Here is an 18,232-nt window from a genome sequence, read left to right as displayed (position 1 = left end):
AACTCCCTTTGCCCAAGGTTACTTGCATCCACCCTACCCACAGGGAGGAGGAAGTTGTTGACACCTAATTTTTTCCCTCCACAACTAAGTCTAGTTCCAAGTTTCTTCGATTCTAAATAAATTACAACATTTATTTTATTCAAATAAGAACCTTTCCAAATTATTTATCTGGGCAATTTCATCATTTTTAATGATTATATATTATCGTATTCAATTATATGAAATATATATATATATATATATATATAATTTTGTCTCTTAAATATTTATTCTACCGAATATCGGATTTTAATTAATAATTATCTTGAAATGAATATAATGATTAAAATCTTTATTTCAATGTATTTATTCTCAAAAATAATTTATTCGAATAAATATGCGTTTGATTTCATTGAATCAAGCAACTCGAGACTAAATGTGGTATTTATTCCTATGGAATTTCAATTTAATTTTGGCCATAGTTGAATTAAAATTGGCCACAATTTCTACGCAATTGACCAATTAATCCCTAATTTTACCATAAATTAAATGAAATTGACTAATCCCTAATCTATTTGGGGTTATTTCATAAATAAAACAAAAAATAACCTAATATGCCCATTTTAAAAATAAATAAACCCAACTCACCTCATTATCCAACCCTAAACTACTGAAAACCGTCCAACAGCGGCCCAATTACATTTAAACACCTAGTGGACCAACTTTTTCAATTACACAACCGATCAACCCACATGTAATACAGCCCACCCCAGCCCACCTTATATCGTCTCCTTTAGAAACAATAAAATAATATATAACACAGCCTTCATAAACAACGATTAACAGCAACTTAAACCGTGACCCAAAACCAAGAAGCACTCCCACCCATGCTCGATTCCAATGATCAATGAAAACTCGACAACCCGACCCTTCCAGTCAGCAAACCTATACAAAAAACCCCAAAAAAAAATGTACGAAATCAAATCCATCTCACCATTCGTACGATTCCACAGCTCAATGCTTATCTCATTTTAAAATTCAAAATTTTCTATTAATAATCCCAAAATTACCCCCAACTTATTACTCTCATGTTGGATGGAGCTAAAAATTCATCCCCTTTTTATATGCTGTAAATAGCTCTTTCGGGACCAAAAACAACCAAGTCTTGAAGGTATAAAAAATACTTTTGAGTAAACCCTTTTTTTTTCATTTAATCGGAGGTCCAAATGCTACTACTAGTGGTAGTAAATTCCGATGAAGTTTGAGGTCTTGTTTTGATGCCCAAAAGCCGGTAAGTCTTTATAACACCCCAATTTTCTTAACCAGAATGCTACATGGTGCTTATGACCCCGAAGGACCACAAGCTAACCCATGACTGATATCTGTACCTATGCACTACAATATATAATGTAATAATGTGAAAAACATAAACACGTAAGCCATAAGGTTCAACTGAATAAAAAATCTATAAAATAGTAACATCCATGTCGGTGAAAGATACCCAAAACAACTGAAAATTGAATCAAATCTGAACCAAATCTGAAAGCTTCTAAATACTTCCTGAATAAGGAGTTAAAGGAACATGTATCCAACTAACTCTGTCTAGAAAAACTGAGCTGAATTAATAAATAAAATAAAATAATATCATATCATCCTCGAATGAAGAGGACTTACTACAACTCTATATACTGGAATGCAGCTGCTACTACTGGTCACAAACTCGTGTCTCTAAACCTATGGTGTAACATAAAAAGAAAGCATCATAGAGCAAATGCATCAGTACAACTGGAGTACTGAGTATTAGAGTAAGGTAGGCTAATGTAAATAGTTTACATGCATGAATAATGCTAACTAACTAACTGATATGAACGTAAGAGTACAAAAAGACATACATAGTAACTGAGATCATGAGTACATGATAGCTAAATTTTTACGATAATACATGGTTTACTGATAACTGACAAGGCTGAAATAGTTGTTCTGATAGCATGGGTGACTGTGTCTGATAGTCTTGAATCTAATAGAACTTTTTGAGTCCCGTGTTATAAATGAATTTGACTGTATCTAACAGTCCTGGTATATAGATATCTGAAGGACTGCCTGAGTTCTTTTACAGAGATTGATTCTGAAACTGTGGGAGGTAGTTGTTTAACCGACATGCCCCACGTGTGCCATTATAGCTAAGCTAGGGTCCAATCTCTGCCCCGACTAGTGGGATGTCAAAACCACACCACTAGTAAGGACAGTTATGAGTGACCCTTATCTGGAAGGTACTCAAAACAAGAGCGGTGGAAAACCTGAAATGACAGGTTAAGCCATCTCATCAACCCTAATCTGATAGGTTAAGATATCTCAACCTATGTTGGCTACATAGTTCTGGAACACAAGGATAACTGCTAAGAATCACACCCTAAACTGGTAGGTGAGTTCCCATCCTTAGGTTCACTCAATGCTAAGTTATACTCCCATCTGAAGAAACTGAACATGATTCAACTGACTTTACATGGATTGATTAACTGACTTACGTTGACTGATGGAATAGTACTATTATCTGATATTTAACTAAGATCATGAGATTTCTGAGGTTTGCTGAGTCACATGACTAACTGAGTCATATAGATTATAGCTTGACTAGGATTATTGTAAAAACATGACATAGCTCTAGGTACACAACTATATTTTTAAGTTACGAATACCCCTAGGACACAATAGAAGGAAACTAACACATATGATATGACATGATCACAAGATTGGAGTCGACAATTCATAATATCATAAGTAGGGGATCTTATACTTCATGTAGTTATTCAACATCATAAATATTGTAGGGATTGCATGGATATATTTCGTGTACATATTATACATATCCATTATCCTACATGCTTCATACCACAACAATAGCAACACATCAATAGCATGGAATTCATATTTAAGTATATAGATAACACAGACTTGTCATTTAGATATCAGGGAACCATGTAAACATAAATTCCTACCATCCCAATTATTTTATCAAACACCTTCCATGCATTCTTTAAGGCATAGGTGTATTTCATAACTTGCACCATATTACACCACCTAAAGTTCATAGTTTTCAATGAACAACCATATATATTCCATTAAAACACCTTTAGATATCATCTTAAACTTAAACAACAATCATCAACATGTACATTCTCTTATCACCACAAAAAGTTTACAAAATAGTATTTAAAACATGGTTCTTGAGCTCTATGAACAAATTGGATCCATAGATGAACACTAAGTATATCTTAGATTAATGATCTGCGAAGATAGTAGTGAAATAACCTCGGAATTCGAAACCCCCAATTGAACTCTAGACTTGTTCTTGGTTGTTCTTGTGTGAATTTTGATGAAAAGTAATGTAAAGAGCTGATTTGGGGCCTCAATACCATATTAGGGACTTATATAGGGGGGGGGGGGATGAAGATGACCTAAATACCTCTCTAGATGCATCATTTAATTTCTGTGAAAATTACCCGATATAGGCCATCGACGCGACACGGAGACATTGTGTTTCCACCCATTTGTGACCTAAAAAATCACCACAATGCACTGGAATCATGGAGAGAGACTTGAAATTGACAAAAATCATTTTGGCTTACGGCGCAATGTGCCACTGACTGAAATGACGCTGCTGAAACTTTAAATCGCCATAACTTCTTCACCGGGTGTCCGTTTTAGGCGATTTTGGTATCGACGCAAATCTTATTCAATTATATACAATTTGGAGGATATGAATCTGCCAAAATATAACCTATAGACCAAGTTATTCTCTTTCAAAGATGAGCTATGTGAAATTACATACGAAAACTTAGTGGATTCAATAGTTCTTAGCTTGGCTTACTCTAAGTTACTCTTATGAACATGCTTAAAACATCATAAGCTCTATTATTACTAGGATACTCATCCTAATTCATGTACTCAAATATGAATCGTAGGACAGGAGGTTTCATGTGTAGGAATAATGGTTTATTTTCTAGCTTAGAAATATATGGGGTTTTACAATATCTCCCCCTTAGAAACATTCGTCCTCAAATGAGACTGACTGAAATAAGAAGAGGCGATAAACTGGAGTACGTACAAAACATACACTACTACAACATGATCTCATACGGACATGACTCATAAGCTAAACATATTATGATGGACATGCATATCTGATGCTTGAGTAACTGATTCATGAGTGCATAACTGAGACTTCTGATAACTGAGTTCTCCCAATAAAATTGCACACTTGATGCATGATTATACACTGGACTGATACATGAATACATGACTGAATATGTAACAGTAATATATACCAAATTTATAATGGAAACATAAATATGAAACTTAGTACGCTTAAGGATAACTATTACCTTGAGCTTGATTTGAATTAGCGGAGAAGAGGGGAGGATAATTGGTACGCATATCTACTTCTACTTCCCAAGTAGCTCCCTCAAGAGACTAATTTCTCCAAAGAACCTTGACTAGAGAGACTTTTTTGTTCCTCAGTCTACGAGTCTGATAGTCTAAGATTTCGACTGGCATCTCTTTATTAGAGAGATTATTATGAACGTCAATTCTTTAAATAGGGACTACAACTGCTGGGTCACCTATGCATTTATTGAGGAAAGATACATGGAAGACTGGATAAACTGAGGCTAGGCAATTCGACCTTATAAGCTACCTTGCCAAAGCGACTGAGAATCCTGAAGGGACCGACATATTGGGGACTGAGTTTCCCTTTCTTGCCGAACCTCTTCAGTCCCTTCATGGGAGAGATATTGAGGTAGACATAGTCATTTACTGTGAACTCGAGATCCTTTCTACGAACATCTACATAAGACTTCTTTTGACTTTGAGCAGCCCAGAGTGTCTCTCGAATCAACTGTACTTTCTTAAAGGAGTCGAATACTAAGTCAGGACCTATAACTGAGGCCTCACGAACTTCAACCCAACTGATTGGAGGTCTATATCTCCTACCATAGAGAGCTTTAAATGGAGTCATCTAAATACTGGAATGATAGCTATTGTTTTATGCAAACTCAATCAAAGGCAAGTGGTCATCCCAATTTCCCTTGAAATCAATTGCACATGCCCTTAGCATATCTTCGAGAGTTTGAATGGTCCTTTCTGCTTGACCATCTGCCTGAGGATGAAACATTGTACTAAGATCAACTTGGGTACCAAGACCCTTTTGGAATGCTTTCCAAAAGTGAAAGGTGAACTACGTGCCTCTGTCTAAAATAATAGATAGTGGAATACCGTGTAATCTGACCAACTCCCTGATATAGAGTTTGGCATAATCCTTAGCTGAATAAGAAGTACGAACAGGAAGAAAATAACCTGACTTGGTCATTCTGTCTACAATGACCTAAACTGAATCATGCTAATGCAGAGTTCTAGGTAAACCCATCATCAAGTCCATATTCACTTCTTCCCACTTCCAAGTAGGAATGGTGAACTCCTGCATAGAACCACTTGGTTTCTGATGTTCTATCTTAACATGCTGACATGTAGAATACTTAGACTCAAACTCTACAACATCTCTCTTCATCCAACACCAGTAATAGATCTCCCACAAGTCACAGTACATCTTAGTGGCCCCTGGATGAATAGAGTATCGCGCACTATGTGCTTCTGTAAGAATTTACTGCCTCAATCCATCTACACCTGAAACGCACAAATGACCCTGACAACGAAAAACACCATCTCCCCCTTGGGAGAAAGCCTCAACTTTCTAATTCTGAACTGACTTTTTCAGCATGATAAGGCTAGGATCCATGTCTTGCTTTTCTTACACCTTGTAAACCAGAGATGACTCTAAACTACTCTGAAAACATACACCATCCTCGGAAGAGTCGACTAAGCGAACACCTAGTCTGGCCAGTTGATGGATTTCCTGAGTTATTTTCTTCTTGCTATCCTCAATGTGAGAAATACTACCCATGAAGAGTTTACTGAGAGCATCGTCCACAACATTGGCCTTGCCCGAATGATAAAGGACGCTCATGTCATAATCTTTCAAGAGCTCTAACCACCTTCTCTGATGAAGATTGAGATCTTTCTAAGAAAAAATATACTGGAGACTCTTATGATCTATAAAGACATCTACATGAACTCCGTAAAGATAATGCCTCCAAATCTTCAAGGCAAATACTATGACATCTAACTCAAGATCATCAGTAGGATAATTCTTCTCATAGGGCTTTATCTGTCTGGGGGCGTAGGCTATGACCGTACCATACTGCATGAGGACACAACCTAAACGCACTATAGATGTATCACAATAGACAACAAAACCGTGTGAGCCATCTGGAAGAGCTAGAATTGGAGCTGAGGTGAGTCGAGTCTTCAACTCTTGAAAACTCTTCTCGCATGAATCTGACCATTGAAACTTAACCTTCTTTTGAGTCAATCTAGACATAGGACATGCAATAGAAGAAAATACCTCGACAAATCATTTGTAATAGCCGGCCAAACCCAAGAAACTCCTGATATCTAATGAAGATACAGGGGCGAGGCCAGTTTCTTGCCACTTTAGTCTTCTAAGGATCTACTCTAATGCCATCATCAAAAACAAAATGGCCAAGGAATGCTACTAATCTTAGCCAAAATTTTCACTTACAGAATTTGGAAAATAACTGATGATCCCTGAGAGTCTGAAGAACAATTCTGAGATGGTCTGAGTGATCACGCTCAATGTGACAATAGACCAGAACATCATTTATGAAAACTATGATAAACATATCCAAGTACTGCTTGAACACCCGATTTATCAAGTCCATGATTGTTGTAGGGGCATTGGTAAGACCAAAGGACATGATAAGAAATTCGAAGTGACCATACCGCGTATGGAAAATTGCCATTGGGATGTCACATTCTCTAACTCTGAGATGATGATAACCTGATCTGAGGTCTATCTTAGAGAAGTAATTGGCACCCTGAAGTTAATCAAACAAGTCATCTATTCTAGGAAGTGGATACCTATTCTTGAACGTAACTTTGTTTAGCTAACAATAATCGATACACATCCTGAGAGAACTGTCTTTCTTGCGCACGAATAAGACTGGCGCACCCCATGGGGAAACACTGGGCCTGATAAATCCCTTATCTAAGAGATCCTTCAAATGATCTTTCGGTTTGTTGAGTTTTGTTGGTGCCATTCTGTATGGCAGAATAGAAATAGGTTGAGTATCTGCAAGAAGGTCTATGCTGAAGTTTATTTCCCTTTCAGGAGAAATGCCTGGAAGATCTTCGAGAAAGACATCTAAATATTCATTAACCACTGAGACTAATTTAAGACTGGGAGATTCAGAACTGGAATCCTTAACATGCACGAGATGATACACACACCCCTTAGAAATTATTTTCCTTGCCCGAAGGTAGGAAACAAGCTGGCCCTTGAATGCAGAAGTACTACCCTTCCACTATAGGGTGGGCTCATTCAAAAACTAGTATTGAACTATCCTATTTCTGCATTCGACTATGGTATAGAAGGAATGAAGCCAATCTATGCTAAGAATGACATCAAAGTCAATCTTCTCTAACTCGACTAAATCTACTGACGTGGATTTCTAAAACATCATAACCGTGCAATTCCTATATACCCACCGAGCTATGATGGTTTTACCCACTGGGTTAGAGACTCAAAAGGAATCTGCTAGAATTTTAGGACTGATTTTGAAATCTCCTACTATGTATGGAGTGAAAAAATACAAGGATGCACCTGGATCCAGCAAAGCATAAACATGAACATGGAAAATTTGTAACGTGTCAGTCATGACATCAGGAGAATTTTGCTAATCTTGTTGGGTCTGAAGAGCATTGAGTCTGTTTGAGCATTGCCCACTAGTAGGACTGTAAGTGCCACCCTACTAGTTTGGGCGACCGGACTGAGCTGTAGAACGATTTTGCTGACCCTAAGGACCTAGATGAGGACACTCTCTAATCATATGGCCAAGCTTGCCACAACTAAAATAGACATCACTACCAACTCTGTAAATACCCTTGTGGTTCTTACCACAAGACTGACATAGGGGATTTGTTTGGGCACTGCTAATACTACCCTAAGATTTAGAGCCTGGTGCTCTATCTCTATTGCCGTCTCTAAATTTCAGCACTGGGGCACTAGTGGTGGAAGGAGCTAGAACACTGGCGGAGGAATAAGCTGAAGTTGATGACTTGGGATAAAACTATGAACGGTTTCCTCCCTCTAATTTATGTTCAGCTAAATTGAAACTACCTGACCTTGTTATCTTGTTCTGTCTCTCCTTAGTCCTAACCTTCTGCTTCTTTATTTGCTGAGCATGGGTCATGAGTTTGGCTAAAGTCATATCGCTGTTCAGTATCACAGATCTATACTCATTTACCATGATATCATTCGCCCCTAACACGAACTTGCTCATCTTAGCCCTGTTGTCTGCAACCACATGAGGGGCATATCTGGCTAGCTAAGTAAATCTAAGAGAATACTCTCTAACCATCATATTTCCTTACCTGAGGTTTATGAACTCAAGAAATTTGGCCTCTCTCAGCTTTTGGGGAAAGAATTTGTCTAAGACGTGACAAATTCCTCCCACTCAATAGGACCTGGATCATCTACCCTCTTGGACTTTAACTATTTGTACTAAGTATGAATGACATTCTGTAATTGGTATGTGGCTAACTCAGCACTTTGAATAGAAGTAACTCCCATGATATCAATGACCTTCTGGACTTGGTCAATGAATTCCTGAGGCTCTTTATCAGACTTATACCCGAAGAAAGATGAACGGTTCATTTTGGTGAAGTCCTGAATTCTAGCTACTGTGGAATTAGCCATTGTATTGGCCAGAATAAGTGGTGGCCGTTCATTTTAGGCAGCCACAGACTGAGCAAGTATGGTCAATACGGTGGTAAACTCCGCATGAGAGACATGTTCGCCCAAAGGATCTTTAGGCTGAGGAGCAGGCTGGTTTCTTTTCTTTGGGGCTATATTCTGAAATAAGAGAATAATGGATTAGACTGAGAGTTTATCTTGAGATTATGCTCACTAGCATGACATGAATACTGAAAAAAGGGAAACTATTCCTAAATCATCTCATAGCCTCCTATACATAAATGTGGCATGTAACACACCTATGCACAAGACTCTACTAGTTTCGGCTTTCAGACTTCCTAGCACTATATTGAACCTTAGACTCTGATACCAAGTTTGTAACAACCAAATTTTCTAAACAAGAATGCTACACGTTGCTTATGACTCCAAAGGACCATAAGATAACCAATGACTAATATCTATACCTGTGCACAATATATAATCTAATAATGTGGAGAACATGAACATGTAGGCCATCAGGTTCAACAAAATAAAAAATCTATAAAATAGTAACATCCGTGTGGGTGAAAGATACCTAAAACAACTGAAAACTGAATAAAATCTGAACTAAATTTGATAGCCTCTAAATACTGTCTGAATAAGGAGTTGAAGGAATATGTCTACAACTAACTCCATTTAGCAAAACTAAGCTAAAATAATAAATAAAATAAAATAATATCATATTATCCTTGAATGAGGAGGACTCACTGAAACTCTGTATATTTGAATGCAGCTGCTACTGCTAGTCTGGAACACGTGTCTTTGAACCTATGGTGTAACAACTGGAGTACTGAGTATTCGAGTGAGGTAGGCTAATGCAAAGGGTTTACATACATGAATAATGCTAACTGACTGACTGGTATGAACTTAAGAGTACAAATATACATACATAGTAACTGAGATCATGAGTACGTGATAGCTAAATCTGTACTCGAACACATGGTTTATTGATAACTGACATGGCTGAAACTGTAGTTCTAATAGCATGGGTGACTGTGTCTGACAGTCTTGAATCTGATGGAACTTTCTGAGTCCCATGCTATAACTGAATTTAACTATATCTAATACTCCTGGTATACTTATATCTGAAGATTTTTCTGAGTTCTTTTACTGAGACTGATTCTGAAACTATCGGAGGTTTTTGTTTAACCGACATACCTCATGTGTGCCATTATGGCTAAGATAGGGTCAATACCGCGCCAGTAGTAAGGACAGTTGTGAGTGACCCTTAGCTGGAAGGTACTCGAAAAAAGAGCAGTGGGAACCCTAAACTAATAGGTTAAGCCACCTCATCAACCCTAATCTAACAGTTTAAGATGTCTCAACCTATGTTGGCTACATATTTCTAGAACACAAAGATGACTGCTAAGAATCACATCCTAAACTGGTAGGTGAGTTCCCATTCTTGGGTTCACTCGGTGCTAACTTCTACTCCTATCTGAAGAGAGTAAACATGATTCAACTGACTGTACATGAACTAATTAACTAACTTCCATTGACTGATGGAATAGCACTACTATCTCAGAGTTAACTAAGATCATGAGATTTCTAAGGTTTCCTAAGTCACATAACTGACTGAGTTTTATTGATTATAGCTTGACATAGATTATTATGACAACATGACATGACTCTAGGAATACAGCTATATTTTTTGGGTACAAATACCCCCCGTACTCGATACAAGGAAACTGACACACATGACATGTCTTGATCACAAGATTGGAGTCCATAATTCATAATATCATAAGTAGGGGATCTTATACTTCATGTAGTTATTCAACATCTTAAACATTTTAGGAATTGCATGGATATGTTTTGTGTACATATTATACATATCCATTATCCTACATGCTTTATACCACAACAATAGCAACACATCAATAGCATGGAATTCATATTTAAGTATATAGCTAACACAGACTTGTCATTTAGATATCATGGAACCATGTAAACATAAATTCCTAACATCCCAAGTATTTTATCAAACACCTAGCATGCATTCTTTAAGGCATAGGTGTGTTTCATAACTTGCACCATATTACACCATCTAAAGTTCATAGTTTTAAACTAACAACCATATATATTCCATGAAAACACCTTTAGATATCATCTTAAAACTTAACCAACAATCATCAATATGTACATGCTCATATCATTAGAAAAAGTTCACAAAATAGTATTTAAAATATGGTTCTTGAGCTCTATGAACAGATTGGATCCATAGATGAACACTACCCATATCTTAGATTAATGATCCATGAAGATAGTAGTGAAATAAGCTTGGAATTTGAAACCCCCAATTGAACTCTAGGCTTATTCTTGGTTGTTCTTGAGTGAATTTTGATAAAAAGTATTGTAAAGAGCTAATTTGGGGCCTCAATCCCATGTTTGGGACTTATATAGGAGGGGGGCAAGATGACCCAAATACCCCTCTAGATGCGTCATTTAATTTTTGTGAAAATTACACGATTTGGGCCCCCGACACGATGCAGAGACATCGCATTTCCACCCGTTTGTGACCTCGAAACTCACCATAATACGCTGGAATTGTGGAGAGACACTGGAAATTTATGAACATCATTTTTTCTTACGGCGCGACATGACACTGACTGAAATAAAGCTGCTGAAACTTTAAATCACCATAACTTCTTCACCGGGTGTCTGTTTAAGGCAAATTTGGTATCGACGGAAAGCTTATTCAATTATCTACAATTTGGATGGTATAAATCTGCAAAAATACCACCTATAAAATATTTATTCTCGTTCAAATATAAGCTATGTGAAATTACACACGAAAACTTGGTGGATTGAAAAGTTCTTAACTTGGCTTACTCTAAGTGACTCTTATGAACATGATTAACACATCATAAGATCTATTATAACTAGGATACTCATCCTAATTCATGTACTCAATTATGAATCATAGGATAGGAGGTTTTATGTGTTGGAACAACGGTTCATTTTCTAGCTTAGAATATACGGGGTAGTACAGTCTTTGATTCCCTTTTATTATTTTATTATTATCGGTATCATGATAGTACGTAGTAATTTTAACTATTGTGTTGTGTTCTGGGATTTGTGTGTTGTAGAATCTGTGAAAACCATAGGATTTTAGTGATTGTTGTATTGTCCTGTCAAACCAATTATTTCCATCATCTCTTATATCACTATTGATCTTTGTATTTCTTATTTTGACTTTATCTTATCCATGATAAAGTTTTGATCTGGATTGATATTTATAAATATATGGGATTGACTAAAGTCATGTTTGGCCGGTGATATTTTGATTGTTGTTTGTTTCATGCTTATGAGTATTACTTCAGTTTATAGCTAATTCAAATTAAAAGCAGCCTATATTGTTATTTGGTGTGAGAGGGGTATGAGAAATCTCTACCTAATTGTTGATTGTATTGATATTGTTTCCCTTCTATAATTCTGATTATGACATCTTTTAGAGTTGTCATAATTTCAAAAGTTCTTAATTATTGTTTTCCTTAGCTACTTAAGACAATAGCCACCCCTTATTCAATTAGCTCCTAGATTGAGCTAAAATTCCTATATTTCTTTGGTTCATAACCTCAAAAGAAGGCCAATGAACTAAAATTTCGGAATGGAGTCTCTCTTTTGCGTGATTTTCTTGGAAACAAAACTAGAGATGAAATATAAATCCATCATCTCGGGTTTCATCTTTGAAGACTCCAAGCTTGATACTCCAAACGAATATGATTCCTCATTGATTGTTTTCTTCTCCATCCTTAATAAATTTGTGCTTCTCTATTAGTATTGGTTATTTTCTATTTTTAACTAGCTTTATGAAGGGGTGAAAAGTGGTTGTTTCATTTGCTTCTTGCATGTCCACTCGATTTCTCGATGATATCAGAGCAATTGACAAAAAATTTCAATTGGCATGACTTTGACTTAGGATCTGAATACTTCTTGTGAAACTTCCTTGATAGTTATAAATGATAACTTTACTGGGTTCTTGAGATGGAAATTCATCGTACTTAGCCTGGGATCCTTTTATTTTCTTACTGACTTTGAATGCCTTAGTTTGTAAATTTGATCAAATTACATTACTTGTTCTTATCGAAGTGTATTTACCAATCTCCTTATCTTTTCTTGGACACATGTTAATTTCTTAATTATTTTTTTGCATGAACCCATCTGGGAGTCCAAATGGACTCTTTTTCCTACTATTCCATGATGGGCCGACAAGGCCGATTTAGTTCCAAGTCGATTCCGAAAGAAAGTCCAGTGGCTATCGCATGGCACAAATACGAGGAAGTGAAAAATAAAACGGGTCAAAACCCATTGATTAAATCGCTTGTTTTTTTCCATTATTGTATTTTATTTACTTGTTTATTTAATTATTTAGGTCATTCATTTTAGGGCCTCAAAGCCAAAGTTATAAACTAATATAGGTGAAGTTGATTGGGGGCCAAAAGGTCCAAAAAGATAGTTTATGACAGGCTATGGGCCAAAGCCCAATATTTAGATTAGGACAAGTGAAGATGGGCCCAAATCCCAATTAGATTAGGACAGGCTATGGGCCAAAGCCCAATATTTAGAATAGGATAGGTTGATAGATTTTGTCTTAAGAGCCTAAATCACTTATTTCTCCCCCTTACCCTTTTTCTATGCCTATTTGCTATTTCACTTTAATTTTCTTATAATTAGTTAAATTCCTTACAAAATCATTAAAACTATTTTTTCATAAACCTCAAGAAAATATTCCTTAATCAATTTCTTTTCAGCAATCATTTTTTTCTTTTAGAAGTTAGTCAAAAGAATCATTTTTAAGTAGTCCAGATAACTGCAAGCTAGCGGACATTTTAGGTGCCTTAAAAACCTTCCTAAAATATTAATGAAAACCGCTTACCTAGAATTTCAAAACTTGAATGATTATTTCTATTTTAAATCATTTGAGTAATTTATAAAGGTTTTCCTGATTTTTCTTAATAAATTAAGTGGAGATTCTAAAAGTCATATTTCCGCAAAACATCCACCTCCTACCATCTCTCCCACTATTCTGCTAACTTGAACCCTAATCTGAATATTTGACCTTCTTGTTTTTCCTTCTCCTATCATTGCCTACTTCTTTTTCTCAATCTCCACCTACTGCATATAGACCACTAGTCTGGAGATGTCCATATCATTGTTCAACATTGCAGCCTTGAATTCCAACATTAAGTCACGAGACAAACTAGAAGCGAACTTCCTCATTCTGCACCTTATATTAGACACTAACTCTGAAGCATAATGGGAAAGCTAAAATTTCAGGACATACTCCTTCACAATCATCTTACCTTGCTTCAAGTTCACAAACTCTTCATCCTTAGACTCCCTCATCTCTTGAGGAAAGAAGTGATTAAGAAAGGCCCTTGAAAACTCATCCCACACCACCAGCTCAAAATCATCACCCCTAATCGCTTCCTACTCCTTATACCACTAGTAAGCCACATCTTTTAAATGATAAGCATTAAAATCCACTCCTTCAAAATTAGTGACATATATTACCCTAAAAATCTTCTTCATCTTATCAACAAAACCCTAATAATCATCCTCAACCATAGACCATGTAAAGGTTGGGGAATTCAACCTCATAAACTGGCTAAGCTGAGTGACCTCAGGTGAACAAATAATAATAAATGAACATGATTAGGTCAATGAGACGAAGATGCCACCAGTTGAGCAACCATATGAATAGAATGATGGAACTCCACATTAGAGATATGTACTTGAGGTGACTGAGAATGAGTATTACCCACCCATAAATTCTAAGGATAACTAGTAGGGACCGTTGGAACCCCAAGTAGAGCAGTACAGTTCAGAGCACGGACCCTACACCAGGTCTGCACTCCATGAACAGGGCGAGTTCCATCCACATCTTCTCCAGGTAGGATAGATGTTCTAGTAGAGTTTCTATAAATTTCAAATATTTGGGGAGGCAAGATCAGAAATGTGAGTAAGCCAGGAATTAGAGAGGTTCCATAGCAACTAGTCTCTATATCCCAAATTAGAATACAAAAATGGAAAACATTCCTAGATGTCTTTTATCCTTCCCTGTATAATTATGGCATGCTACAAACACATAAAAGGGACTCTACTCGACATAATTTTGTGTGCATGCTGCGACCCTGAACCATTCTTTGATACCAAGCTTGTCATGTCCCTAACTAGGGCCTAGTCATGATGGGTATCTCAAACCCACCAAGAATCGGAGAACACCCCCTTGCTTAACCTTCAGAGTGCAAGAAATATAAATAGAGAAAGTCAACAAAAATAGAATTAAGAAGGTGAAATAAAAACAAATGATAATCCTAAGAATTAAAACAAACAAACAACCTAATACTTCTCCACCTAACCTCTAAACCAAGAATACCAAACTAAATCAGGACATGTATCCCAACTATAAAAAATAGGAATTCATAAAACTCAAAATATAAAAAGAAATATAATGAAATGGCAAGGTGTAATGCTCCAAATCTGGTACCCAGAATATTACACGATGCTCATGACCCCGAAGGACCACAAGCTAACCCATGACTAATATCTGTAACTGAGCACTAAATAATATACTATAAATATATTGAATATAAGCTATAAGACCATAAGTTTCAAAATAGAACTAATAATGAAAATAAAACATTTTCTGTAATGGGGTATAACAATGCCCAAAACCAAAAAACTGTCTGAAACATAGTGTAGTCTGAAAGCCTCCAAACTAATTGAAAATTATGAAGTTCATGGGACATGTCCCCAGCTAACTCCGAACTAGTGAAATAATGAAGTAGTAAAATAATCATGTTATCCTCAAATGATGAGGACCCACTGTAAGTCTGGCTGCTGAACATCTAATCTACTAAGGATGCTCGAGAACTCGTGCTTCTAAACCTATAGTATAAAACATCATAGTGCAAATGCGTCAGTATCTTGAATTTACTCGTATACAAGTGAGGTAGGCTGAATGCAATGGTTCATATGGATGAGCAATACTAACTGACTAAATAACATGAACTTGAGAATACACGCATGAATACATAGTTATATCTGAGATCATACTGACACTAGTATGGTGTTCTGAGTACTGATTTACTGACATCTGAGTTTACTGATACTAAAGACTGAGTCTACTGAATAGTGAGAGACTAATGTTATTATTTTGATAAAGGAAAAACTGTTTTTGACAGGTCTGATTATGAAGAATTGGTCTGATTGACTATATCTGATAGTCCTAAAACTGAATACTGATAACATGGGATACTGATAAATGTATAACTGAAATATCTAATACTGAGTGACTATAACTGCCAGTCTAGGTTCTGATGGATCTAACTGAGTTTCGTACCATTCTAAGTTGACTATTTCTGATAGTCCTAAATCTGAAGAACTATCTGAGTTCTTTTATTAAGACTAAGACTAATACTGAGACTGTAGGAAGTAGTCAATTTAACGACATTCCCCAAATTAAGCAATATATCTAGGTCGGGGTCCAATCTATAACCCCAATTAGAAGGGTGTCAATACCACGCCACTAGTAAGGATAAACTGTGAGTGATCCATCATATAACAAGTACTCAAAGGGGAATAGTGGGACCCTCATATAATAGGTTAATCCACCTCATCTACCCTCAAAATAGCTGGTTTGATGTCTCAACCTACACTTACTACGTAGTTCTGGAGCACAAGGACAGCTTCCAAGAATCACACCCTCTAATAGTAGATGAGTTCCCATCCTTGGGCTCACTCAATATTGAATCCTACTCCCATCTGAATAGACATTGAACATGATTAACAAAACTAAACTGAGCTATTACAAATCGTGTTGTTTAAATGATTTGAACTGAGTTCATTAAATTTTATTGACTGATGAAATACAACTAAAATCTGATAAGTGACTGAAATTACTTATAAGACTGGACTAATACTGTGTTTAATGAGTTTTCCTGAGTCATGTGATCGATTAAATTCTACTGATCATGGCTTGAATGAGAGTATTTTGAAAACATGACACTAGCTCTAGGCATACAGCTAAATTGCCAGGAATAAGTATCCCCAAGACTCGATAGCATGAAACTGATCAAATATGAAACATCTTGAACACATGACTTATATCAACAATTCATAATACATCAATTTGGCGATTTCATGAACCACATGGTTATCATAGTCTTGTACATGAATGGAATTGCATATAAATATGCCATACTTTCATAAACTTATCCTCATGGACATTCCCTCAACCATTCATAATCACACAATATCATAGAAGTCATTCTTAGTCATAGGGTAAAGCATGCATTTATCACTTGCATCACAATTAAGCTATATTGAATAATTTCTATTCTCTTAGGCATTTTATCAAACACCTAGGATGCATAACTTAGAGAATAGGCATGACCATCAAATTAATACAACAAAACTAGGTATTTCAACTCAATTCCACATGTTCAAACAACATACTATCATAGGTTTATGAACAACACATAGAGATTCCAACTTGAGAATTATACAACCATAATCACATGAACATAATCAACCCACAACAAAATATTTACAATAAAAGATTTAAAACTTGATTCTTGGGTTTCATGAATGAAAGGAATCCATGAATAAACATTGTGCATACCTTTATTCTCGATTCTATGAAGATTGATGGAGAGATTCTTGAACTTGAGTATTGAATTGAATCCTATTTTAAAACACTAGCTTGTTAAGAGAGAATCTTGAGAGAAACACTATGTTTTGTGTGAAAATTAACTGAATCACGTGTTATTGGGTTTAAATAGGGGTCAGGAAATTGAACTTTTTAACCTTTGGATGCGTATTTTAATTTCTATGAAAATTTCCTAATTTTGGCACCTGGCACAATGCGTTGCTATCAAGTCGTGTCACGGGAAAGTAATAATTGGGAATTGGACTGACAGCGCGATGCGGAGCTATTGCGGTGCCATACAAATTCTGAAATCTGGCCATGGTGCGAGGTGGGACAAATGATGGACCCCTACTGTAATTGGACAACTACCATTTTCGCTTGTGGCGCAGTGTGCCACAGACTTATATGGCGCTGTTTTACGATTGGGACTTAAAATAGTCATGACTTCTTAACCGGTTATCAAATTTGGGCGAATCTTATATCGATGGAAAGCTTTTTCAATTTACCACATCATATAAAGTTAAAATCTTAAAAATTCTACATATATAAAAGTGGATTCATCTTTCAAATAAAATCGTTAATATTTTCTGGATGATTTTAAGCTAGGTAGAAGTTCGAGGTATTATAACATCTCCTCCTTGGGAACATTCATCCTTGAATGAGACTAACTGGGAGGGGAGGAATGATAACGGATGTACATACTAAACATGAAAAACTGAAACATGCTTGCA

This window comes from Capsicum annuum, chromosome 10 (assembly GCF_002878395.1).
Source record: "Capsicum annuum cultivar UCD-10X-F1 chromosome 10, UCD10Xv1.1, whole genome shotgun sequence".
Taxonomy (NCBI): domain Eukaryota; kingdom Viridiplantae; phylum Streptophyta; class Magnoliopsida; order Solanales; family Solanaceae; genus Capsicum; species Capsicum annuum.
This window is presented reverse-complemented; position numbering follows the sequence as displayed.